This window comes from Rattus norvegicus, chromosome 8 (assembly GCF_036323735.1).
Source record: "Rattus norvegicus strain BN/NHsdMcwi chromosome 8, GRCr8, whole genome shotgun sequence".
NCBI classification, from domain to species: domain Eukaryota; kingdom Metazoa; phylum Chordata; class Mammalia; order Rodentia; family Muridae; genus Rattus; species Rattus norvegicus.
The window spans coordinates 12,185,190-12,211,110 of record NC_086026.1 but is presented as its reverse complement, the minus strand read 5'-3'; the positions used below and the strand labels follow the sequence as shown (position 1 = coordinate 12,211,110).

General features: G+C 41.4%; 1 long non-coding RNA gene across 1 annotated transcript in view; it reads left to right on the top strand.

The window, feature by feature from the left end:
* LOC102553498 (uncharacterized) overlaps positions 1 to 25,921 on the top strand; it is an 83,409-nt gene that overhangs the window by 12,288 nt on the left and 45,200 nt on the right. The window contains exon 3 of the long non-coding RNA XR_010054068.1: positions 13,600 to 13,742. This is a non-coding gene — a long non-coding RNA (uncharacterized LOC102553498). The remainder of the gene's footprint in view (positions 1 to 13,599; positions 13,743 to 25,921) is intronic.

Genomic DNA, 25,921 nt, shown 5'->3' with positions numbered 1-25,921 from the left:
CCAGGTGTCAGGTACTGCACCAGTTTTCCACACACCAACTTTGTGATGCTAAGCAAACCCTTTGAGCCCCGAGAGCGGCAGTTCACTCACCCATGAGAGGCACAAGGATTTCCACACTGCTCACACTGGAAAATGATCCATCTTCCAGCTTTTGGGTGTGATTGCCAGTGCTTGAGGCCAGCTCTGTGAAAAATTCTAAGGAACAGTCAGTGAACAGTTCTGACGACAACTGCCTCACAGTCTCGTCCACACCTTCTTGTGGCCATGTATGATACCTGTGCTTTCCAAAAGACCTCTGCCTCTGGGGATTTTGTACTCAATCTATCAAGTTAGCACAAGTTCTGTGTGTGTCTCCCTCATATACAGCGAATCTTCTTAGAAGATTCAAGAAGAAACAACAACAAAGAGAATGGTTAAGGAAGAGAATTTAGAAACATATTTAGAATGTTTAAAATGTACCAGTAAGATGATATGTATTTTTTAGTTTTCCCCATAAAAATATAACGTTTAGTGCTATGTTGTTTTCATACTCAAAATAAGTTATTTTAAAATGATTAGTTTCCCATACTATAATTTATTTCATGATCCCTCTAATGTTTACTATCACTGTCTCCCTTTTATGTGTTCTGATATCTAAGGAGAAAAGGTTGGTGTGAGGAGTGCTTCCAAGGGTCTCTTGAAAGTTTTACAGCTCTGAGGGAAATGGTGTCCTGGCAGTGGGAACCAAGGAATACAACAGAATCATACCACACAACGAAGTTGACACAAGAGATTTATTGGGAGGGAAAAGCCCAGGAAGAAGGCAAGAAGCAGTAGCAAACTGAGCAGAAAACAGGGTTTATACAGAGTTTTCTGTGGCAGGTGGATTAGAGGGATTATGTGGCAAATTCAGCTATTGGTAGGATTTTTTTCTGTAGGGAAGGGCCTAGCCACTCTCCCACCTCTGGAGCCTGAGAATGCCTGTTACAGTCATAGGACACCTGGTTCCTTCAGTCTGATCAAGTCTGGCTGCCAGAGTAGTCTAGGGGTGATGGCTGGCAAACAGAGATCACGAGGGTAGGGTTCACAACAGGAAAGCTATTCCTGACCTCAAGCTGGAATGAACAGCTATCAGTGGACACACAGTAAGTTGTACATATCACGATTGTTATTAAACAAATAAATAAACATGAAGACCAAGGAAATATTGTATTCATAAATATCAAGCAGTTTTTTGTGAGGGTGGAGTAAGTGTATTCTAAGGTGGGCAGGTTGGTGAACAAATCTCGAACACCAGAAAGAGAGACAAGAGAGACTTGGGCTCAGGCAGTATTTTACCTGAGAAGGCAGGCTCTGGGCACTTTGCAGAGACGATAAAAAGCTATGGAGTGGGAGTTAGTGGACAGGACTAGGTAGAACACAAAGCACAAAGCAAGGCATGGAAGGTGAAGAGGGAAAATCAAAGGCCTCTCCCCCTTTCTTCTGTTATAATGAGATCGATGGACTCCTTCTTGATGGATCCTTTGCCTTATTAATTCCCAGGATCTGTTTGGTGGAGGCAGCAGAGGATAGTGGCTCATGCTATACTTACAATTCTCTGGTGCTTTTAATCTTTTTTGGGTAATGCAACTTTTTTTCTGTTATTTCTCATTGAAGGCTGAAAGAAAAAAATAAAACCCACCATGAGCTAAATTATGCTATCCTCCATGGAGAAAAGGCAGCAGTATCTTACAGGCAGCAATCATTTTGGCCCATTACTACTTGGAAGCAGTCCTTTTTGGGAAAAGGTGTTTATATTTGTTTAGCCAGGGAGACAGAATTGTTGTCATTGACTGATGGGCTAAAATTACCTGTGACTTCTGCCTCTTCCATGCCTGAGGCCAGGATAAATACCCAGAAATATGACAGCTTGGGTTAATGGTGTTTCATTGTTACTACTGCTGCTGTTGTTGCAGCAGCAATAGCAATAGCAGCAACAACAGCAGCAACAGTAGCAGCAGCAACAACAGCAGTAGCAGCAACAACAGTAGCAGCAGTAACAGCAGTAGCAGCAGCAACAGCAACAACAGCAGCAACAATAGCAGAAGTAGCAACAGCAGCAGCAACAACACCAGCAGCAACAACACCAGCAGCAGTAGTAACAATGAAACACCATCTATCCAAGCTGTCAGATTTCATTCAAAGGACGTTAAGTTGTGATCTAGTAGATCGTAACTCTGTATTCACTGAAACAATCATTTACAATAGCTAAGATATAGAAACAGCCTGATCTCACTGTAGTACACTGTAGTACACACACACACACACACACACACACACACACACACACACACACACACAAACACACACACAAATGTAATCAGACATTTTAAAAGGATATATTGCCACGTGAAACACCCTGTTGTCCCTTAGGTATGTTGTACTAAATGAAATAAGCCATGGTAGAAAAGCAAATACTGATTACATAAGGAATGTAACAGAGTGGACCTCACAGAAGCAGGAAGGAGGATGGAGACTGCTGGAATAAAGTAGGGAGCTGATGCACAGAAGACAAAGGTTCCTCATGGAAATGATGAGGCTCTATATGTCAACATTGTATTGCAATTATGTATCTGCTAAGAGGCAGATCTTATACTGAGTTTCTATTATAAGCTGAAAAAATATACACAAGACAAGGAAAAATTCACCTGTTGCTATTAACAAAAAATTAAATTAGGTATTTTGTGATAAAAATAGAAGAACTCCCTTTGGTTCATAGTTTAGGAGGCAGGAATTCAAAGTATGGTACTTATATCTGGATCATGCTGTTCATGAAGGAGTAGGTTTTCATCTTCTTGCATGTGGGTCACAGTTATTAAACTCATGTGTGTGTTGACAGTAGAAGCCTCCACCTTCGAAGCTGAGTCAGTCCTGATTAAAGAGTTTGAAAGAAAAAGATATTGTTCTATTTATTCATTGGAAAGCCATTTGAAAGGGACTTACAAACAAACAAGCAAGCAAGCAAGCAAACTATATTTGAACCTCAATGTATTTCATTCTAACTTGCTTTAAGTAGAACGGTAGGATGTCTATAGAGATCTCTCATCAGTGTGGGAGCTTGCTGTCTCTTGATAGCCTCAGATAGTTCTCATTACTTACAAAGGCATATGCATAAAAGACTTGGTCACTACCTGTGATTCTGTAGAGCTGGTAGGAGTTTTAGGAGACAGGAAATACCCGGAGAGGTTTTGATTAACTGCAGCATGCTCTTGAAGGGTCCATTGTGATTTGGTCTTTTCCTGTTTGCCCTTTTTTTCTACAGCTACCATAGGTTAATATCTTAGCTGCTTGCTTCTGTCATGATGCACAGGCTTAATGTGTGACCTGAAATCTCAGAAAGTGAGGAATAACAAGTATTCCTGTCAATAAATTGATTATTCCAGATATTCTGTCACAGTGACAGAATAGATCTAGTTCTGTTATCACAGACTCTTGGTTCATGCCTACCACAAGAGAAATTATTTCCAGTTTTCACCCACCCCCTCACCAATCTCTTAATAAAAAAATGTTTTCAGGCATTTTTAAGTCAGGAACAGACAACATTTAACAAATAAATGCAATACCAGCCATTAAAGGAGAACTGAGAGGAACAGCTGTAGGCTGAGTTCTGCCAATGTATACTCTAGAGTATGGCGCGCGCGCGCACACACACACACACACACACACACACACACACACACACACACACACACACATCAATAAGACTGTTCTCCTTCTTTGGGTTAGGGAGTTCCAGCCATTTGTGAGTCACTTGTTTGGGTGCTGGGAACCAAATCAGGTTTTCTGGAAGAGCACTGGCTCCTTTTTGCCACTAAGTCATCATTTTAGTCCTGGGATTGTTATGTTTTAAAGTACTGTTTTGGAATGAATTAGAGAAAAAAAATAGAGATCTAAAATCCCAGGAGAGAGAGAGAGAGAGAGAGAGAGAGAGAGAGAGAGAGAGAGAGAGGGAGAGAGAGAGAGAGAGAGAGAGAGAGAGAGAGAAAGAGAGAGTGTGTGTGTGTGATTTTATAATTTATGTTCCTATAGAAAATACAAGAAAAACATGTGAAAGGAATCATGACCTGCTTTTCTAAGACTGATTTAAGTTACTGAATAGAAGGGGATAAAGGGAAAGGCAAGTGAGTATGGAAATGAGGTTGCACAATGTGTTGTATGTGCTTGTATAAAAATATTTTTTCAGACACAGTAACATGTACAATGCCCATATGAAGTAAAATGTTTAAATGAGAGAGAGAGAGAGAGAGAGAGAGAGAGAGAGAGAGAGAGAGCCAGCCCATGGGATACCATGTCAAAACAACAGTATGTATGTCTACAAGAAGGTGGTATTTTATCTGAACTGCCTGCCGAAAAGCAGACACATGGGAGGATTGTGGAATTGAATGGCTGAAAGCGGGCATAGAAGTGTATAAATAATAAACAGTATGACCAGTACTTCAAGGGTTATGGTCAGAGCTGCAAACAGGTTGACTGAAAGTGACATAGACCAGGGAGGAACACCGGTCTAACCTTAGCACCGTTATTGCAGTTGCTGGTTCTGGTCTGTCAGAACAATAGCTGTGTGCTTGTCCCATCAAACTGCACCTGTGAGAGGATGAATGGAGAAGGGGAAATGGAGGAGGAGAAGGAGGAGAAAAAAGAGGAGGATGAGGAGGAGAAGAAATGGTAAGGTACTGTTAGACCGTAGTGTCCAGAAAGAACTTACTCCCTCATTGGTCTTGGTTTCATCTGAAAAGATATGAAATATGTGTTGTTGAATTAAAATTCTGTTTGTATCCTCTCTAGGCAGGGTTAGCTTTTTGCTGGTCCCACAGATGTGTTTTCAAATTGTCAACCAATTAAAACACACCAACTTAGCAAATTGGTTACTCGTTTCCCCCCAAATGTGCATTGAATGTGTTGTAATGAGCATGCTTTAGAAAGTTCAGTGAAGTAGACGATTCCAGTTACTGGTAATGACTTAAAATACAGCAATAAGAACGGCACAGCCGAGCGTGGTCTTTACTCTTCACTTTGAGTTCTTGGTGCGGCTCACTGGAAACTGTAATTGAAATGACTGTCTGAGCTATGACTACAGAACTCTGCTAACATGGAAAGAAGAGAAGATAGGGAGTGAGAGGTAGAGGAAGCAAGCGTGCTGGGGGAGGGGACTGGAGGAAGGAGATTACTTGCATTAGACTTGTCACAACTCAGTGGTGCCTGAATCCCCAAGCTTTCCAATCTGTCTGCCTAATGAAAAATAAGATCTATGCCTCTCCAGTATCAGTTGGTTCACACCACAACTGTATTTCAGATTAAAATATTTTACTTGAGTCGTATTATCAAACCTTGCAACATAAAATTTGAAATAGTTGTAAGAAAGACTTGTCTGTTTTAGATCCACATGGGCTCATATGGCCAAACATAAATTAAAGGGAGAATTGTCTAGAGGACTTTAAAACCATAAAAGGAAACAATACTCAGAGTAAGGCAATAGGAAATTTATAAAGAAGGGTAGGTGGTCCCATTTCTCAACTAGGGCTATGCCTAAGCTCTGGATATGGTCTCAACAGGTTCTTTCTCCCCTTTGTTGGGTATTTCAGCTAATGTCATCTCCATTTGATCCTAGGAGCCTCTTGCTTTCCTGGCATCTGGGACTTGCTGGAACCCCTAGTTCCCCATCTCCCATTGCTACAAACCTCTGTTCAATTTCCTGATCCTCTGTACATCTCCCCTGTGTCGTCTCACACCAGATCCTGCCCTCTTTGTTCCTCTCTCCCTCCTCTCTTCCTCCCAAGTCCCCCACCCTCTACCTCCTGTTATTATTTTGTTCCCCCTTCTAAGTAGTACTGAAGCCTGCACACTTTGGTTTTTCCTTCTTCTTGAGCTTAATGTGGTCTGTATCATGGGTATTCCGAGCTTTTTTCCTAATAGCAACTTATCAGTGAGTTCATACCATGTGCGTGTTTTTGTGACTGTGTTATCTCATTCAGGATGTTATTTTTTAGTTTCATCCATTTGTCTGAGAATTTCATGAAGTCATTGTTTTTAATAGCTAAATAGTACTCCATTGTGTAAATGTACCACATTTTCTGTATCCATTCTTTTGTTGAAGGACATCTGGGTTGATTCTGGCTATTATACATAAGGCTGCTATGAACATAGTGGAACACTTGCACCTGTGGCATGGCAGGATATTCTTTGGGTATATACCTAGGAGTAGTATAACTGGGTCCTGAGGTAGAATTATTTCTAATTTTCTGAGGAACTGCCAGGCTGACTTCCAGAGTAGTTGTATCAGCTTGCAATCCCACCAACCTTGTAGGAGTGTTCCTCTTTCTCCACATCCTGGCCAGCATCTGCTGTCACCTGAGTTTTTGATCTTAATCATTCCAATTGATGTGAAGTGGGATCTCAGGGTCATTTTGATTTGCATTCCTCTGATGACTAAGGATGTTGAGCATTTCTTTAGGTGCTTCTCGGTCATTTGAGATTCCTCAGTTGAGAATTCTTTGTTTACCTCTGTACCCCATTTTTAAATAGGGTTATTTGGTTCTCTGGAGTCTAACTTCTTGAATTCTTTGTATATATTGTATATTAGTGTGCTATCAGATGTAGCATTAGTAAAAATCTTTTCCCAATGTGTAGGGTGCTATTTTGTCCTGATGATAGTGTTTTTTTTTGCCTTACAAAGCTTTTCAATTTTATAAGATCCCATTTGTCTACAGTTGATCTTAAAGCCTGGGCCATTGGTGTTCAGTTCAGGAATTTTTTCCCTGTGCCAATGTGATTGAGGCACTTTCCCAATTTCTCTTCTAATAGATTCACTATTCCCTATTGCTGCTGCTGAGAAGTGCTTTCTAACAAAAGCTTGATAGAGCTGTCCCCTGAGAAGCTCTGCCAGAGCCTTACCAATATAGATACGGATGCTTGTAGCCAATCATCAGACTGAACAAGAGAACTCCAATGAAGAAGTTAGGGGAAGGACTGAAGGAGCTTTGTTTGCAACCCAGGACAACAATATCAACCAACCAGAACCCCCCAGAGCTCCCAGGGACTAAATCACCAACTGAAGAATACAAATGGAGGGACCCATGGCTACATCTGCATATGAAGCAGAAGATGGCCTTTTCTGGTGTTAATGAGAAGAGAGGCCCTGGGAGTTGTAATTTGTCATGGAGTTATCTGTATTTTGATGCTAATTCCACTGCCCCAAGGACAGCTGCCTAGTCACTACTCAGGACTCAGGTGACTTCACCAGAACCTTCTCACTTATAAAATACAAGTGAGGGGCAGGTACAGGATAGAAGGAGACCTGTCATTGGATGAGAAGGAAGGATGGGTGGGAGAGAAGTTTGAAGGGAGAGGAGGGGACTGGAATGGAAACGAAGAGACAGGAGGGATGGCGACAGGAGCCGAGGGACAACAATGGAGGCTAACATTAAGATTCCACTCTGTGTATTTACAGGTTGTTATTAATGTTCTTAAGGTATTGTTGTGTATTGGGCTTTGTATGTTTAGGTGGGCAATTATATCTTATCAATTGGGCCAAAGGTTATTGTGTTGTGTGTTCTTTCATGTGTATATTTAAGTGTAATGGAGTGTGGGGTGGCTGGTCTGGGCCACCATGGAGTTGGGATGTCTGGCTTGGAAACCTGCCTTGGGAACTAGATAAGTAGAGATATTGCTGCCAGGCTCAGAGAGAGGCCTTCGGCAGTGTGATATGGGATGGAGCAGAGGGGGTGAGATGCTTTGCTGACTGAGAATTAAGATATTCAGCAGATATCTGAGGGCACCATGGTGCCATATCTAGTGGGGATAGAAGACATTTTTTATTTATTATATTTTTACAACAACACTTGGTCCTGGGAAGGCCCCAGTGTAGAGGAATGCTAGGGCAGTGAGGTGGGAGTGAATGAATGGGTGGGTGGGTGAGGGAGCACCTTCATAGAAGCAGGAGGGAGGGGAGTGTAATACGGGTTTGCAGAAGCGGAAACTGGGAAGGGGCATAACATTTGAAATGTAAATAAATAAAATAACCAATAAAAATTAAAAAAAATAAAAATTATTAAAAGCAGAAACAAAGAAAATTTATAAAGATGATATTTCAAAATAGCTGCTATTTTTTTTAAAGTGTCCTACCCAATTCCTCAAGGGCTAAATTATTTACCAGTTGTTTCAACTATGGAGACAATGTTTTATCAACATCGTGTGGGAAGAGAACAGGAGTGATGGTACATGACCTCCTCCCAAAGCATAGGGTAGTTTTCCACAATAAGAAATTATCCAGCCCCAAAGTTCAACATGCAAAGCCTGAGAATTCCTGCTTTGTGCTTGGCATGATTTTTCCAGCGTGTTCTTACCAACTGGAGAAGATGATTGCTGGCTTATTATCAGGGACTGTTACCTTCTTCCCAGTCTAAATATTAGGTAGTCTACTATTATGTAGATGTGTGCAACATAAGGATTTACTAATTAATAAATTGTCTAGTAGAAAAACAATATAATTTATCTAAGGAAGAATCAAAATATTGACATCTGTGGCATGCGTTTATGAGTGTGTATGTCCAGGTATGTGTACTTTCCTATATCCAAGAACTTTTTTGGAGACCAGTTTTGTCTACACAGTGAGACTATGCTAGAAAAAAGGATGGGGATTGGGGAAAATTGGAGGATGATGGAGGGGTAGGGGAAGAGACTGCTATCTTAGAAACCTGCTTTCTACTATCCTAAGGTTCTCTTTGTTATCCCTGAATGCTTTATAGGTCAGGGGTTCTGCAGGAGGGATTTTTTTAACCATCTTTGCCCATTCTTTCCTCTTGTGATTTTCACACATGCTGCGGTACCAGTAATGTTGTCACCTTCCAAGCTATGTGCATTGTTCTTTGAGATCTGTCTGTTTGTACTACAGTGGGCAGGTATTTGAATTGTACATGGCTTGGTGCAGTTCAAATAACATTGCCATGTTCCTCTTCGTGTGCTACGTTTCCTACATGTTTAGAAAGAGAACCTATAGTCAGGATTATAGGACATGAGGATGGTTGACATTAGGAGATAGTGTCAAACTCTTTGTTATGGTTACATAAGCCTGAGCTTCCCCACGGAGTTAAGCACCTAGGGTCTCGATTCTTTGTCAGACCTTCTCATCCTGCCATTCTGAAGCTGGTGGCATCCATAGATTATATTCTGTACTGTGTTTGCCTGATGAGAAGCCGTGAATGCATTATCTTTGCCTACTTGTCATTTACAGATGCTCTTTGTAAAGCATCTCTTCAGCTACTTGCTCACTTTTCCAAAGAGTTATTTGTACTTCCAGGGTTTTGCAGTTCATTACATATTTTTATTATGAGTGTCTTATTTCTTATTAATCTATCATTTCCTCACCTGAGTTGTCCTTTTACAATCACACTCAGACTTTATTGAATAAAAAGTATTAATCATAATGTGACCAATTTATGTATACATATAATTTTCTCATATAAGATAATTTGGTTTTGTGTCTATTATGAAGAAGGTATTTATTTTATTGAGATACCCTTATGGATGTAAAGTTCTTTCACAGAACTTCCTGGAGATAAAAGAAGGAATGTCTAAAAGCCTGCTATTATAATTTTCTTCCCAATTTCTCATTATATTTTGATAAAAATACATCTAATAATTGGACCAGTTTTACTTACTGCTGTTTTAAATGGCATATTTCTGTCAGAAATAATAGTTTATTGTAGAAATCTTCTGATTAAGTTTTTTACAACAAATTGTTCTTGGTAATGTTAAAATTCATTTATGAATTCTAATAACCTCCCTGTGGGTTATGTAAAATGTTTTGCTGCCTTGCTATATAATTTTCTGCTGTAAGAGATTTCTGTCTTTGGAGTTATTATTTTTTAACTTTTTTTTTATTGGATACTTTTTATTTACATTTCAAATGTTAACCCCTTTCCCGGTTTCCCATCCATAAACACCCTATCCTATTCCCTCTCCCCTTTGTATGAAGGTGTTCCCCCCCACCCAGCTACCCACTCCTTTGAGTCTTCCTGCCCTGACATTCTCCTACACTGGGAGGTCCAGTCTAGGCAGGACCAAGGGCTTCTCCTCCCATTGGTGCCCAACTAAGTCATCATCTGAAACATATGCAGCTGGAGCCATGGGTCTGTCCATGTGTTCTCTGTGGGTGGTGGTTTAGTAACTGGGAGCTCTGGTTGGTTGGTATTGTTATTCTTATGGAGTTGCAAACCCCTTCAGCTCCTTCAATCCTTTCTCTAATTCCTCCAAGGGGGCTGGCTGTCTCAATTCATTGGCTGGCTGCTAGCATTTGACTCTGTATTTGTCATGCTCTGCAGAGCCTCTCAGTAGACAGGTATATCAGGCTCCTGTCAGCATGCAATCCTTGGCATCAGCAATGTTGTCTGTGTTTGGTGACTGTATGTATATGGGATGGATGTCCAGGTGGGGTAGACTCTGAATGACTTTCAGAATGGCCTTCAATCTCTGCTCCAAATTTTGTCGCCATATCTCCTCCTATGAATATTTTTGTTCCCTTTTTTAAGAAGGACGGAAACATCCATACTTTGGTCATCCTTCTCGAGCTTCATGTGGTCTGTGGATTATATCTTGGATAATCTGAGCTTTTGGACAAATATTCACTGATCCCTGAGTACATACTGTGTGTGTGTGTGTGTGTGTGTGTGTGTGTGTGTGGTTTTTTTTGTTTGTTTGTTTGTTTTTCAGTGGGTTACTTCACTCAGGATGATATTTTCTAGTTCCATTCACTTGCCTATGAATTTCATGAAGTCACTGTTTTTGACAGCTGAGTAGTATTCCAATGTGGAAATGTACCACATTTTCTGTATCCATTCCTCTTTTGAGGGACATCTGGTTCCTCTTCACTTTCAGGCTGTTATAAATAAGGTTGCTATGAACATAGTAGAGCATGTGACCTTGTCATATGTTAAAGCATCTTTTGGGTATATACGCAGGAGTTATTCACCTGGGTCCTCAGTTGTGGTACCATGTCCAATTTTCTGAGGAACCTGCAGACTGATTTCCAGAGTGGTTGTACCAGCTTGCAATCCCACCAAAAATGGAGGAGTGCTCCTCTTTCACCACATCCTTGCCAGCATCTCTTGTCACCTGAGTTTTGATCTTAGCCATTCTGACTGGTATAAGGTGGAATCTCAGGGCTGTTTTGATTTGCATTTCCCTGATGACCAAAGATGTGGAACATTTCTTTAGGTACTTCTCAGCCATTCGATATTGCTCAGTTGAGAATTCTTTGTTTAGCTCTGTACCTCATTTTTTAATAGTGTTATTTCATTTTCTGGAGTAGAACTTCTTGAGTTCTTTTTATATATTGGATATTAGCCAATATATATTGGATATGAGATGTAGGACTGATAAAGATCTTTTCCCAATCTGTGGTTGCTGTTTTGTCCTTTGCCTTACAGAAGCTTTGCAATGTTATGAGGTCCAAATTGTCAATTCTTGATCTTAGAGCATAAGCCATTGGTGTTCTGTTCACGAAATTTTCCCAAGTGCCAATGTGTTAGAGGCTCTTCCCCACTTTTTCTTCTATTAGTTTGAGTGTATCTGGTTTGATGTGGAGGTCCTTGATTCACTTGGACTTGAGCTTTGTACAGGGTGATAAGAATGTATCGATTTGCCTTCTTCTACATGCTCGTTCCAGGTGAACTAGCACCATTTGTTGAAAATGCTATCTCTTTTCCACTGCCTGGTTTTAGCACCTTTGTTAAAGGTCAAGTGAGCATAGATGTGTGGGTTCATTTGTGGGTCTTCAATTCCATTCCATTGATCTATCTACCTGTCTCTGTACCAATACTATATAGTTTTTATCACTATTGCTGTGTAATACTCCTTGAGGTCAGGGATGGTGATTCCCTCAGAATTTCTTTTATTGTTGAGGACAGTTTTCACTATCCTGGATTTTTTGTTATTCCAAATGAATTTGCAAATTGCTCTTTCTAACTCTATGAAGAATTGAGTTGGCATTTTGTTGGAGATTGCATTGAATATGTTCATTGCTTTGTGCAAGATGGCTATTTTTACAGTGTTAATCTTGCCAATCATGAGCTTGGGAGATCTTTACATCTTCTGAGATCTTCGATTTCTTTCTTCAGATACTTGAAGTTCTTCTCATACAGATCTATCACTTGCTTGATTGGAGTCACACTGAGATATTTTATGTTATTTGTGACTATTGTGAAGGGTGTCACACTGAGATATTTTATGTTATTTGTGACTATTGTGAAGGGTGTCATTTTCCTAATTTCTTTGTCAGCCTGTTTATTCTTTGAGTAAAGGAAGGCTACTGATTTGTTTGAGTTAAATTTATACCCAGCTATTTGCTGAAGTTGTTTATCAGGCTTAGTAGTTCTCTGGTGGAAATTTTGGGGTCACATAAGTATACTATCATATCATTTCCAAATAGTGATAGTGACTTCTTCCTTTCCAATTTGTATCCCTTTGACCTCCTTTTGTTGTCTGATTGCTCTGCCTAGGACTTTGAGCACTATATTGAGTAAGGAGAGAGAGAGAGAGGGGGGGGGGAGAGAGAGAGAGAGAGAGAGAGAGAGAGAGAGAGAGAGAGAGAAGGCAGCCTTCTCTAGTCCCTGATTTTAGGGGAATTGCTTCAAGTTTCTCTCCATTTAGTTTGATATTTGTTACTAGTTTGCTGTATATTGCTTTTACAATGCTTAATTATGGGCCTTGAATTCCTGATCGCTCCAAGACTTTTAACAGGAAGGGGTGTTGAATTTTGTCAAATGCTTTCTTTCTCAGCATCTAATGAGATGATCATGTAGTTTTTTCTTTGACTTTGTGTATATAATGGATTATGTTGATGTATTTCCATACATCCTTGAATCTCTGGGATGAAGCCTACTTGATCATGATGGATGATTGTTTTGATGTGTTCTTGGATTCAGTTTGTGAGAATTTTATTGAGTATTTTTGTGTCCATATTTGTAAGGGAAATTGGTCTGAAATTCTCTTCCTTTGTTGGGTCTTTCTGTGGTTTAGGTATAAGCATAATTGTGGCTTCATAGAAGGAATTGAGTTGCATTCCCTCTATTTCTATTTTGTGGAATAGTTTGGATAGTATTGGTATTAGGTCTTCTATGAAGGTCTGATAGAATTCTGCACTACACCTATAGGGAGCCATATTAGATTTGGGCCTAGCCGCTTTTTGACTGCATGACTCAAAGTGGCTAGGTGACTCTGGGCTGTTTGGCCACAGATATTCACCCCTAAGATGACTGCCATAAGTCTTAAGATTGTTGGACAGAGGCCTTTCCCATGAATTTACGGCACAGGAAGATAACATTCAAGGGATGCCTCAGCTCGAGCAGATACCAGTTATCTCCTCAGTCAACACCCGGTGTCTCCACCACCTGACCTCATCGCCTCACCTCTTTGCCTCCAGATAACACTGCCTATACCCTCATCTCCCCCTCCTTCATGTTTCACAAAGGTCACTCCCCCTACCTGAAAGCCTTAAAAGCTGTAACGTTCATCCGAATAAATGAGACCTTGACAATAGAATCTTGCTTGGTCTCCTTCTTCTCTTCACCCTCATTTGGCCAACAGGTAGAAAGCCTCTTTGGGCACCAAGTGGCGCCTGAACAGGGACCCCAAAGCAAGGCCGACTACAGGACGATGGAGATAAGAGAGCTGCAGCGGGAATCAAGGACTCTTCAGGCCGTACCGCTCGTGCGTCGCTGGAGAGGGAGGTAAGGAAGGACCGGTCGAATAATTGTCGTCTAATTGCCATGGGGAAGGTATGGATTTAGGAGGCTTGATTCATAGTGAGATCAAGCGCTCACTCAGGGAGAGAGGAAAGAGTTAAGAAAAAGGAGTTAAACAAATTTTTTAGTTTTGTTGATGAAAAGTGTCCTTGGCTAGTTTTAAGCGGCCCCGATATACACCCCCTTACTTGGAATAAGGTGGGTCAAGACATCAATAAACTCTTGAAAGCCAGTGACCCAGTGTCCGTGGCATTTTTCAGTTATTGGGGTAAGATGGGCTAGAAACGGCCTTGATGATTTGGGCTAGCGTAAGTAAAACTTGTAATAAAAAAGGGACAGGGTAATGGTAAAGTGTTTTTGCATATGCATTCTTTTAGAGTTATATTTTAGTCTTTGGACCCTGATTAGAGATAGTTTACACCCTAGACATGAGAGAAAAGGGGTTTGGGAAAAACAGTCCTCCCGGACTCTCCACGGATGCTTTGGAGAAAGAGAAAAACTTTCAGAGCTCTCCTGGGAACAGAAGAAAGGCAGGAGACATCTTGCCTCTCTGCTGGCTCCTATTGGAGAAATGCTTATTTCTGGTTCTGGGTTCCATAGGTAGGATATCTGGGTCCCTTCAGTGAGACACCATCTAGTTTTTCCCTTCTATGTCTATTGTCTTTCCTTGGTGCACCAAGCTGTCCATGTCTGTCAGTTTATGTCTGTGGTTCTTGTTTCTTGTTGTTTAAATATTTTATGTTTCATGTTCAAAAGAAAAAATGGTAAAAACTTTATCTGCCGGTCGTTCACACCTTGATTTGGGTTTAATTCGTTTCAAAAAAAGGGAACAAATGAATAAAAAACAGTTTCAATAGGCCTTTGGAGCCCTGTACCTGTAGCTAGGAGCCTAAGTCAGCCGGAGAAGCTGCCTAGGGACTGAGGGTCTGCAGGAGCTGATCTTAAAGGTGCCAGCAGCTCCTCAGCTTCTGTGATATGGGAGCTGATAGCTGTTTCTCTTCGAAAAATCCTTGACTAATTATTAGACTTAGCAGGTGACAAGGTGCTTCTTTTAAAATCACAACTAGAAAAGTAAAAATGGTGCTTGGTCTAAATATTAAAGACATGTGTAGCCACTTCAATTTTGTTTCTGACTGGTTCTAAATGTATAAATATGCTCTACATGCCTTGGTCATGGATTATTGGCTTTTAAGTTTTGGATATGGTTAAAAAATTATAACGTCGGTAACAAAAAGTTGACATAAAACTGTAGTTTGGATGAAGTCATTCTAGACAACATGTGGCATGAGCCAACCTAGGGAAACAGGTCTAAATTGAGATAATATTTTTATGGAACTCTTATCCTAGAAACCAGGCTTCTAAAAGATTTTAGGGCAATGTCTCTTTGTTGAGGTATCGGAGACCGCACCATCGTGCATTCATATGTAGGAATTAGCAGTCAAACTTTGTAGCATGAAGGATAGACTCGGTGTCTTGGAGACTGGATTTTGGAGACTATTTTGTTGGAGGTTGAGTTTTGCTTTCCAAAGTTGTGGTTTGCCCTGAAGTTAGTATTTTGATGCTAATTCTACTGCCCCAAGGACAGCTACCTAGTCACATACTCAGAACTCAGGTGACCTTGTGGTTGTGCTCTGGTGTTACAAGGAGAACTTAAGGATTGTGACTAAAGATTGCCAGTGTTACATTGACTAACTCAAACTTATATATATATATATATATATATATATATATATATATATATATATATATATAACAGGTAGAGATTGTTACAAGATTTATGAAGGATTGATGAGGTTTTAGAACTTGTGGAGTAAGCTTGTTTGCTTACTCCAACTGCCATTTCAAGATAGATTTAGACGATTGATTTTATACAATTTGTTTACGTCCTGGCGATTGTGAGTTTTCATTTCGTGAGCTTGCTTATAATTTTAGAGAGCCCATAAAGTAATATCATTAAAAATTTTACAAAAAAATGGTTAATAGCCTTATATTATGTCACTTCTTCAATGTAAGAAGTTAGAACTTTGAATCTTTCAGTGTACATGGAAATTTTTACTACAAACCTTTGCTCTCAAAATGAGCTTTAATATTTGGGGAGTAGCTGTTGCACTACTCCAGAAAAGAATATTTAAAACTAATTTTAAGCTTCTAAGGATATGTTAATTGTCTAAGTACCTCACCTTACCAGAGGACTTAAGCCTTTGTTATCCTCATTGGAGATAAAGCTTTTATCGTATTAGTACAAAATTGTAGGCTAGAGTCATGGAAGTATTTTAAAAAGAAATCTGGTGAAACATACCTTATTCCAAACAGCAATTGAATTGGTTATTACTAAATACTGATATTTGGCCTATTACATATACAAATTTTCAGGCAAAATTGATAATTTTACTCTTTGCATGCTTTTCTATTTACTGTAAATTTGTGCATGCAACCCATAGAAAATGCACTCACTGTTTTTATAGGTGGTTCATTTAATGAAAAGGCTACATGTATGATTGGATCACTTGTTTATTCTCTTGAGTTTCCCCTGCTTCAGCACAGACTATTAAATTACGTGCTGTAGCCACTGTTTTTTAAATGTTAAAAAATCAAGTTTTTATTCATATACTGATAGACAATGTGTGGCTTGTGATTTACGATTGATTTCAATTAGTTAATGCTTTATTAGAGGCAGGTTTTCTACATAAAATCAGTGAGTGATGATTTCAGTGTAAATGTCTGACAACTCACTGTCCCAGTGCTCTGGCTCAGACAACTAAACAAAACCATAGACCCCCGGTGTTTACCGGGAGTCCCAAACCTGCGGATCCCGGCCCGGAGCAGCTCTCTGCTCCCAAACCCCGTGGGAGAGAGAACTCACCGCCTGGTCAGGTGGGCACTCCTGAGGCTGCAGAGCGGAAGAGACCACCAACACTGCCCACCCCTGCCCACATCCCTGGCCCAAGAGGAAATTGTATAAGGCCTCTGGGTTCCCGTAGAGGGCCCAAGAGCAGCAGGATTGCTGCGTCTGAGACACCGCCAGAACCTGAAGGGATCTACCGGATAAACAGTTCTCTGCACCCAAATCCCATGGGAGGGAGAGCTAAACCTTCAGAGAGGCAGACAAGCCTGGGAAACCAGAAGAGACTGCACTCTGCACATATCTCTGACACCAGAGGAAAACACCAAACACCATTTGGAACCCTGGTGCACAGAAGCTCCCGGAAAGGGCAGCGCAGATCTTCCTGGTGGCTGCCGCCTCGGAGTGCTCGTAAGCAACACCACACGAGCAAACTTGAGCCTCGGAACCACAGGTAAGACCAACTTTTCTGCTGCAAGACCTGCCTGGTGAACTCCAGACACAAGCCCACAGGAACAGCTGAAGACCTGTAGATAGGAAAAACTACACGCCCGAAAGCAGAACACCCTGTCCCCATAACAGGCTGAAAGAAAACAGGAAAACAGGTCTACAGCACTCCTGAAACACAGGCTTATAGGACAGTCTAGCCACTGTCAGCAATAGCAGAACAAAGTAACACTAGAGATAATCTGATGGTGAGAGGCAAGCCCAGGAACCCAAGCAACAGAAACCAAGACTACATGGCATCATCGGAGCCCAATTCTCCCACCAAACCAAACATTGAATATCCAAACACACCAGAAAAGCAAGACCTAGATTTAAAATCATATTTGATCATGATGCTGGAGGACTTCAAGAAAGACGTGAAGAACTCCCTTAGAGAAACACAGGAAAACATTAATAAACAAGTAGAAGCCTACAGAGAGGAATCGCAAAAATCCCTGAAAGAATTCCAGGAAAACATAAATAAACAAGTAGAAGCCCATAGAGAGGAGTCACAAAAATCCCTGAAAGAATTCCAGGAAAACACAATCAAACAGTTGAAGGAATTAAAAATGGAAATAGAAGCAATCAAGAAAGAACACATGGAAACAACTCTGGATCTAGAAAACCAAAAGAAGAGACAAGGAGCTGTAGATACGAGCTTCACCAACAGAATACAAGAGATGGAAGAGAGAATCTCAGGAGCAGAAGATTCCATAGAAATCATTGACTCAACTGTCAAAGATAATGTAAAGCAGAAAAAGCTACTGGTCCAAATCATACAGGAAATCCAGGACTCAATGAGAAGATCAAACCTAAGGATAATAGGTATAGAAGAGAGTGAAGACTCCCAGCTCAAAGGACCAGTAAATATCTTCAACAAAATCATAGAAGAAAACTTCCCTAACCTAAAAAAAGAGATACCCATAAGCATACAAGAAGCCTACAGAACTCCAAATAGATTGGACCAGAAAAGAAACTCCTCCCGTCACATAATAGTCAAAACACCAAACGCACAAAATAAAGAAAGAATATTAAAAGCAGTAAGGGGAAAAGGTCAAGTAACATAAAAAGGCAGACCTATCAGAATCACACCAGACTTTTCGCCAGAAACTATGAAAGCCAGAAGATCCTGGACAGATGTCATACAGACCCTAAGAGAACACAAATGCCAGCCCAGGTTACTGTATCCTGCAAAACTCTCAATTAACATAGATGGAGAAACCAAGATATTCCATGACAAAACCACATTTACACAATATCTTTCTACAAATCCAGCACTACAAAGGATAATAAAGGGTAAAGCCCAACATAAGGAGGCAAGCTATACCCTAGAAGAAGCAAGAAACTAATCATCTTGGCAACAAAACAAAGAGAAGAAAAGCACACAAACATAACCTCATATCCAAATATGAATATAAAAGGAAGAAATAATCACTATTCCTTAATATCTCTCAACATCAATGGCCTCAACTCCCCAATAAAAAGGCATAGATTAACAAACTGGATACGTAACGAGGACCCTGCATTCTGCTGCCTACAGGAAACACACCTCAGAGACAAAGACAGACACTACCTCAGAATGAAAGACTGGAAAACAACTTTCCAAGCAAATGGTCGGAAGAAGCAAGCTGGAGTAGCCATTCTAATATCAAATAAAATCAATTTTCAGTTAAAAGTCATCAAAAAAGATAAGGAAGGACACTTCATATTCATCAAAGGAAAAATCCACCAAGATGAACCCTCAATCCTCATCTTCGGTTGGTTTATATACAAGTGTGCAATTTCTAGGCTTGAAAGTAAAATGATGCTATCTGGTGCTGGATAGAGGAGCCTTATTTTTTATTATGGCAGCTTGCTATTTTTGTAACATGGTGATTTGGTTGAACACAATAAAGTACAGTAGTAACTGAAAAAAAAAGTTGCCTACATCAGTACCAAGTGCACAGCTCCTTGGCCTTTAATCTCAGGCCCGGACCTGAGTTCCGGGGCCAGCTAGGGCTACTAAATGAGACCTGGTCTCAAAAAATAAACAACAAAAACAACTTCCTGCACCAGGTCGGAACAATAGAAAGGGTTCCCTGTGGGAGAGAGCCCACCAAGGCAGGTTCCAATTTGTGAAATGCAAACTTACCCTGAGGGAGAGAACCAGAGAAAGCCCCCAAAGGGGCCTCTCACTCCAAACAGCTCACGGTCAAAGTCCACTGATGTTCTCTTCTTTAAAGAGGGGGTCTGGTGGGGTTGGGGATTTAGCTCAGTGGTAGAGCACTTGCCTAGCAAGCGGAAGGCCCTGGGTTTGGTCCCCAGTTCCGAAAAAAAGAAAAAAGAAGAAAAAAAAAAAAAGAGGGAGTCTGGCTGCTTCTCAAGCAGGCAGTGGAATTTGGCAGCTTCATCCCAGAATGCTGAATTACACGGGTGCAATGCGAGAGGGAGGCTCACGCTGAGCCAGTCAGGCCAGGCAGCGTGTGGAAGGGTCAGAGTCCCTGCAAGGAGACCTCCAGACGCCATTTCCAGTAGCCGTGAACGTGAGACCTAAGCCGCCTGCAATGGAGCCCCTGGGATGTTGGAGATGCTAAGACCATGAGAGTGATGGCTTTTCTCAGTTGTCAGCCTGACGGTACCTGGAATGCACTATGACCCGGAAATGAAGGGCACACCTGTGAGCCATTTTCTGCTCGGTTTGAAGGGGGTGAATCCACTTCCAATCCTGTCCTCTGAGGTAGGAAGACACACACCATTGATCCTGATCTTGAGGCAGGAAGACACATTTTTAATACGGGCCATATCATCTGCTGGAAGTATAATTGCATAAGGGAGTGGAAGAAGGAAGCTTTTGCTCTGCCCTCCCTTTGCTAACACAGCCACTCCTTCACTGGCATTAGAGCCGAGACTATTTCTCTTTGGGATTCCAGCATGAACAGAAAAACAGCTGAGACAGCTTTGTGGGACTGAGCAACCACTGGAATCTTGGACTTTTCATCCATAGCTGCCCATTGCTGGATTAGTTTGGACCACAGCCTATACGTCATTCCAATTAATCATATATACATATATTCATATACATACATACATACATACATACATACATACATACATACATACATATATGGAGAGGGGGGATTCATTCCATAAGTTCTATGACTCTAGAGAGGACATCTGCCAAGAAGTAGAGCCCAGGAGAGAGACACTATGTGTTTTTTTCAGACAGAAGCAATGGAGCGGTAAGGCTATCCAAGCCCTATGGAATCCAAAGATTCCATCAGGAGCCCCAGATGCCAAATCGCTACAGGATTTAGAGTTTCCCTGCTGGGATTTGGTCTTTCTTCGGTCCCATCATTTCTTCCTATGAGCCCATTCCTCCCAGTTGAAAGTTTATTCCATGCTATTATGTATTGGAATTGTATAATTTATTATTTTGTTTTTACTTCAATGGCCCTCAAGAGAGTGCCTTGAACCTCAGAAAAGACTTGGACTTATGAAATAGCATTGGAACTGCTGGAGGTTATGGGGACTTCTTGAAGTTAGACTAAATGCACTTTTCATCATGAGATGGCGCTGAGCCTATAGTGACAGGGAGTAAAAGGCTATGGCTTCAAAATGGTAATGTTTGTGTCAGGGTGATGAGGGGTAGACTTGTGTTGGCTAATGTAGTCAACTTGACAGGCTCTAGAATGACCTGTGGGAAGGTCATTTGTGCTAACTGTACGGGAGTGTCTAGATTGTGTTGACTGAGTTGGGAAGACATACCCTAAGTGTGGGGGACAATATTCCAGGAGCAGTGGACTTGGGCTGAGTTTAGAATGAGAACGCTGAGCACCCACCTTTCTGTGGCTCCTTACTGTGCATGCACTGTGGTCAGCCGCTCCACGCCCCTGCCACTGTCTCTTCCTCACAACGATGGGCCGTACCCTCAAATCCTGAGCCGACGAACCATTCCTTGAGTTGCTTTTGCCAAATATTTTATCACAGCTGCAAGAGAAGTAGCCAGTCTATCACAGAAGACGGTGGTTTATGTCACACAGATCGGTGACCCAGCCCTGGCACCTCGCATACTCACCAATTCCTTTTCTATAGATGAGAAGTAGAATCTTCCTGAAGGTAACGACTCCGGGCTCACTTAGAACATGTCACCTCAGGGCTGGAGAGATGGCTCAGTGGTTAAGAGCACAGACTTAACCACTCCAGCCACTCCAGTCTTAACCACTCCAGACTTAGCACAGCTCCAGAGGTCCTGAGTTCAAATCCCAGCAACCTCATGGTGACTCACAACCATCTGCAATAGGATGCCCTCTTCTGGTGTGTCTGAAGACACCTACAGTGTACTCACATACATAAAATAAATAAAATGTTAAAAAAAAAAAGAACATGTCACCTCCCCACATGGGCAGAGGCAGGGATGGGAGTGTAGGCCCCAGATCTCCTGCTGATAGGTTCTGATATCCCATGTGTCCAGGGAGCAGGTTTCTTCTCTGTACAAGAGGCCTCAGTGGCCTAGAGCAGGGAAGAATGTGGATCCCTAGCATACCAGCCTTCCCTAAAGCTTTAGATTCTTCATTTTTAAGAATGGATTTGGGTTGGGGATTTAGCTCAGTGGTAGAGAGCTTGCCTAGGAAGCACAAGGCCCTGGGTTCGGTCCCCAGCTCCGAAAAAAAGAACCAAAAAAAAAAAAAAAAAAAAAAGAATGGATTTGCTTAGGTCAAAATCAAAGCAATTCATATGTGCTATAGTTAGTTGTTGTTTTATTTTTTAAAGATTTATTTTACCTATGTAAGTGCTCTGTCTGCTTGTACACCTGTGTGCCAGAAGAGGGCATCAGATCCCATTACAGATGGCTGTGAACCTCCATGTGGTTCATAGGAATTGAACTCAGGACCTCTGGAAGAGCAGTCAGTGCTCTTAACCACTGAGCCATCACTCCAGCCCCTTGTACTGTAGTTTGAATAATGCCCTCTCCCCAAAGTTCAGGTGTTGCCAAGCTGATATCCTAATTCATACGTTAATGGCTTTGAAGGTGGAATCTTGGGTAGTGATCAGGATTAGATGAGGCCATGAAGGCAGGGCCTTCTGTGTGGTAAGCACTGGCTTTGGAGGTTGAAGAGCTCCCAGATGGCCTGCCTGCTCCATCTCAGTGCGAAGCCCTTATTCTGCTGTGGCAAAAGAAGAGGGCCCGTACCAGAAACCAGCACCATGCTCTTGAACGTCTCAGCCTCTAGAAATGGGTTTTTGTTTGTTTTGGTGTGTTCTTTTTTAAATTTGTTTATTTGCTTTGTTTTATACATGATCTCAGTATGTAGCCCTGACAGGCACAGAACTTGCAATGTAGACAAGTCTGGCTTTCAACTTACAGAGATCTACTTGCCTCCGCCTCCCAAGGAAGTAAAGTTTTGCATCAACATAAAAATAAATAAATAAATAAATAAATAAATAAATAAATAAATACAAGTGCTCAGTATCCTCAATTTAATCCTCAAGGACTTATCTTAATAAATAATATCTTAACTATATCTTAATAAATAAAAAAGGGGAGTTGTCCCTGTATGCTAAATAATGGTCCTTTTATTTCAATTTTAAGATTTGTATGCCAAGGAACACTCTGAGTTTATTGCACCCTACATCTAGGCGTACTTCTGCCTAGGTGAAATAGAAAGATCCACAAATTGACATGATCCTATACAGGTATTTTTATGGGGAAGAGGGAATCTTTTGTGTTTTTTCTACAGGATGCTACAGGAGTGTGCCAGCTGCCTGAGTGGCTGGTGAGACTTGCTGATCCTGGGAGCATGAAGATTCAGCTCTCATAGTTCGAGTCCCTGGAGTCATTCCTGTGCCCTTAGAGGAAGATGGAGGATTCCCCCTCATCTTTTGTCATCACAGAGATTTTGGCATTGCTGTAGTCATTGTGTCCCATTCCACTGTGGCCTATGCTCAGATCCTCTGTGCACTGCTGCTTGCTGGAGAAAACTGGACTCCAGCTGTTACTTCTGCCCCCCTCATTCCCCTGGTGACTCTTGCTGCCTTAACTGGTGTTGTCATTTTGCAGTCTGTAGCTCCACAGGAATGCTGTCTGCGTGAAGCTGCTGTGGACTGGGGAACTCTGCCCTGGTTCTGCCGATCTCAGACATGGTTCCATTGCCTGCTGGTTGTGCCAGTGAAGAATGACTGATCCTGAACTGTCCTGGGAACGACCTTGGCATTTTCGCTGCTATTGTAGCAGCCATTACTGCTGCAGCCATTGTGTCTGCAGTGTCTGGAGTTACCCTCCTCCAATCTATTGTTAGGCAAGCACAGTGGGTGAACTTTCTGGAGTAGTTGCTAACAATTGGGAATTCTAAATTTTATTACAGGAGCGACTTGACTTGACTATGGCTTTTGGTAGTAGCAGCTGAGGAGAACCAGAGAGACAATGAACTAGATGAGGTGCCCACTACTTCGGGAGAGGGTCAACTTCCACAATCTCTTAAATTAATGCCATCTGACCCCTACTCTTTTGCCCCTGGGCTCATGTAAGAGGAATGAGAAGATGATCCAATGTAGCTATCCTCAGCGACGGCAACTTCCTCTGACCCTTGACCAATCTAAGACATGGTGCCTTGGGGGTGACAAGATGATCCTATGACAGATAAGGCTGGGGTTCAAGAGGTCGATCCTAAGACAGAGGTGGCTACACCCCGTTTAAATGTACGGGCCGGTCAAATGCTCCTCTGCCCAGTTTCTCCCCCAATAAACACAAACGTATAGGCCAGAACGGTGTGTTACAGCATAAGTTCATTCCTAGCCATTGGGGTGCCGTCCTAACTGCAAGAGTGGCTCGCCATGGCTGAGCTGGGCACTCTGTGAGGCATGTCTGATCTCTCTCAGACCACTACTTCCATCTAATGGTCTTTTTAAAAAAAGAATAATGGGGGAGATGTAGGGAGCCATATTGGATTTGGGCCTAGCCGCTTTTTGACTGCATGGCTCAAAGTGGCTAGGTGACTCTGGACTGTTTGGCCACAGATATTCACCCCTAAGATGACTGCCATAAGTCTTAAGATTGTTGGACAGAGGGCTGGAGAGATGGCTCAGCAGTTAAGAGCACCCGACTGCTCTTCCAGAGGTCATGAGTTCAATTCCCAGCAACCACATGGTGGCTTACAACCATCTGTAAAGAGATCCGATGCCCTCTTCTGGTGTGTCTGAGGACAGCTACAGTGTACTTATATATAATAAGTGAATAAATCTTTGAAAAAAAAAGATTGTTGGACAGAGGCCTCTCCCATGAATTTACGGCACAGGAAGATAACATTCAAGGGATGCCTCAGCTGCTCTTCAGTCAACACCCGGTGTCTCCACCACCTGACCTCATCGCCTGACCTCTTTGCCTCCAGCTAACACTGCCTATACCCTCATCTCCCCCTCCTTCATGTTTCACAAAGGTCACTCCCCCTACCTGAAAGCCTTAAAAGCTGTAACGTTCATCCGAATAAATGAGACCTTGACAATAGAATCTTGCTTGGTCTCCTTCTTCTCTCCACCCTCATTTGGCCCACAGGTAGAAAGCCTCTTCGGGACCCTGAATAACTGGGTCCCCGCTGGTGGGGACATACACCTATCTGGTCCTGGGCTTCTTTTGGTTGGGAGACTTTTAATATCTGCTTCAATTTCTTTAGGAGTTATGGGACTGCTCAGATGGTTTATCTGATCTTGATTTAACTTTGGTACCTGTTACCTGTCCAGAAAAATTTCCATTTCATCCAGATTTTCCTGTTTTGTGTATATAGGCTTTTGTAGTAGGATCTGATGAATTTTTTTCTATGTCCTCAGATTGTGTTTTTATGTCTCCCTTTTCATTTTTGATTTTGTTAATTTTGCTAATTTTGTTAATTTGGAGAATTTACCCTGAGGTGCTGAGAAGGAGGTATATTCTTTTGTTTTAGGATCAAATATTCTGTACATATCTGTTAAATCCATTTGGTTCATAACTTCTGGCAGTTTCACTCTGTTTAGTCTCTATTTTCATCATCTGTCCATTAATAAGAGTGGGGTGTTTTATTTTCCCACATTTTTTGTGTGAAGTGCAATGTGTGCTTTGAGCTTTAGTAAGGTTTCTTTTATGAATGTAGTTACCCTTGCACTTTAAGCATAAGATATTCAGGATTGAGAGTTCCTCTTGGTGAAATTTTCCTTAATGAGTATGAAGTGTCCTTCCTTATTTTTAATTTTGTTTGAAAGTTGATTTTATTTGATATTAGAATGTCTACTCCAGCTTGTTTCTTGGGTCCATTTGCTTGGAAAATTGATTTCCAGTCTTTTCCTTTGAGGTAGTACTGTCCTTGTCACCGAGGTTTGTTTTCTGTGTACAGCAAAATACTAGGTCTTCTTTCACATCCGGTCTGTTAGTCCATGACTTTTTACTGGGGAATTGAGTCCATTGATGTTAAGAGCTATTACGGAATAGTGACTGTTGTTTCCTGTTTTTGTTTTTGTTTTTGTTTTTGCTTTTTGTTAGAGGTGAAATTATGTTTTTTTGACTCTCTTCTTTTGGGTTTGTTGTAAGATTAATTTCTTGCTTTTTCTATGGTATTATTTTCTTCCTTGTTTTGGATTTTTCCCTCCATTATCCTTCGTAGAGGTGGATTTGTGGAAAGATATTGTGTAATTTTAGTTTTGTCATGGAATACCTTGTTAATTGAGAGTTTTGCTGGATATAGTAGCCTGGGCTGGCACTTGTGTTCTCTTAGGTTCTGTATGACATGTGCCCAGGATCTTCTGGCTTTTATAGTCTCTGGTGAGAATTCTAGGGTAATTCCTATAGGTCTGCCTCCTTTGTCTGTATCCTTTGATCTCCTTTTGTTGTCTG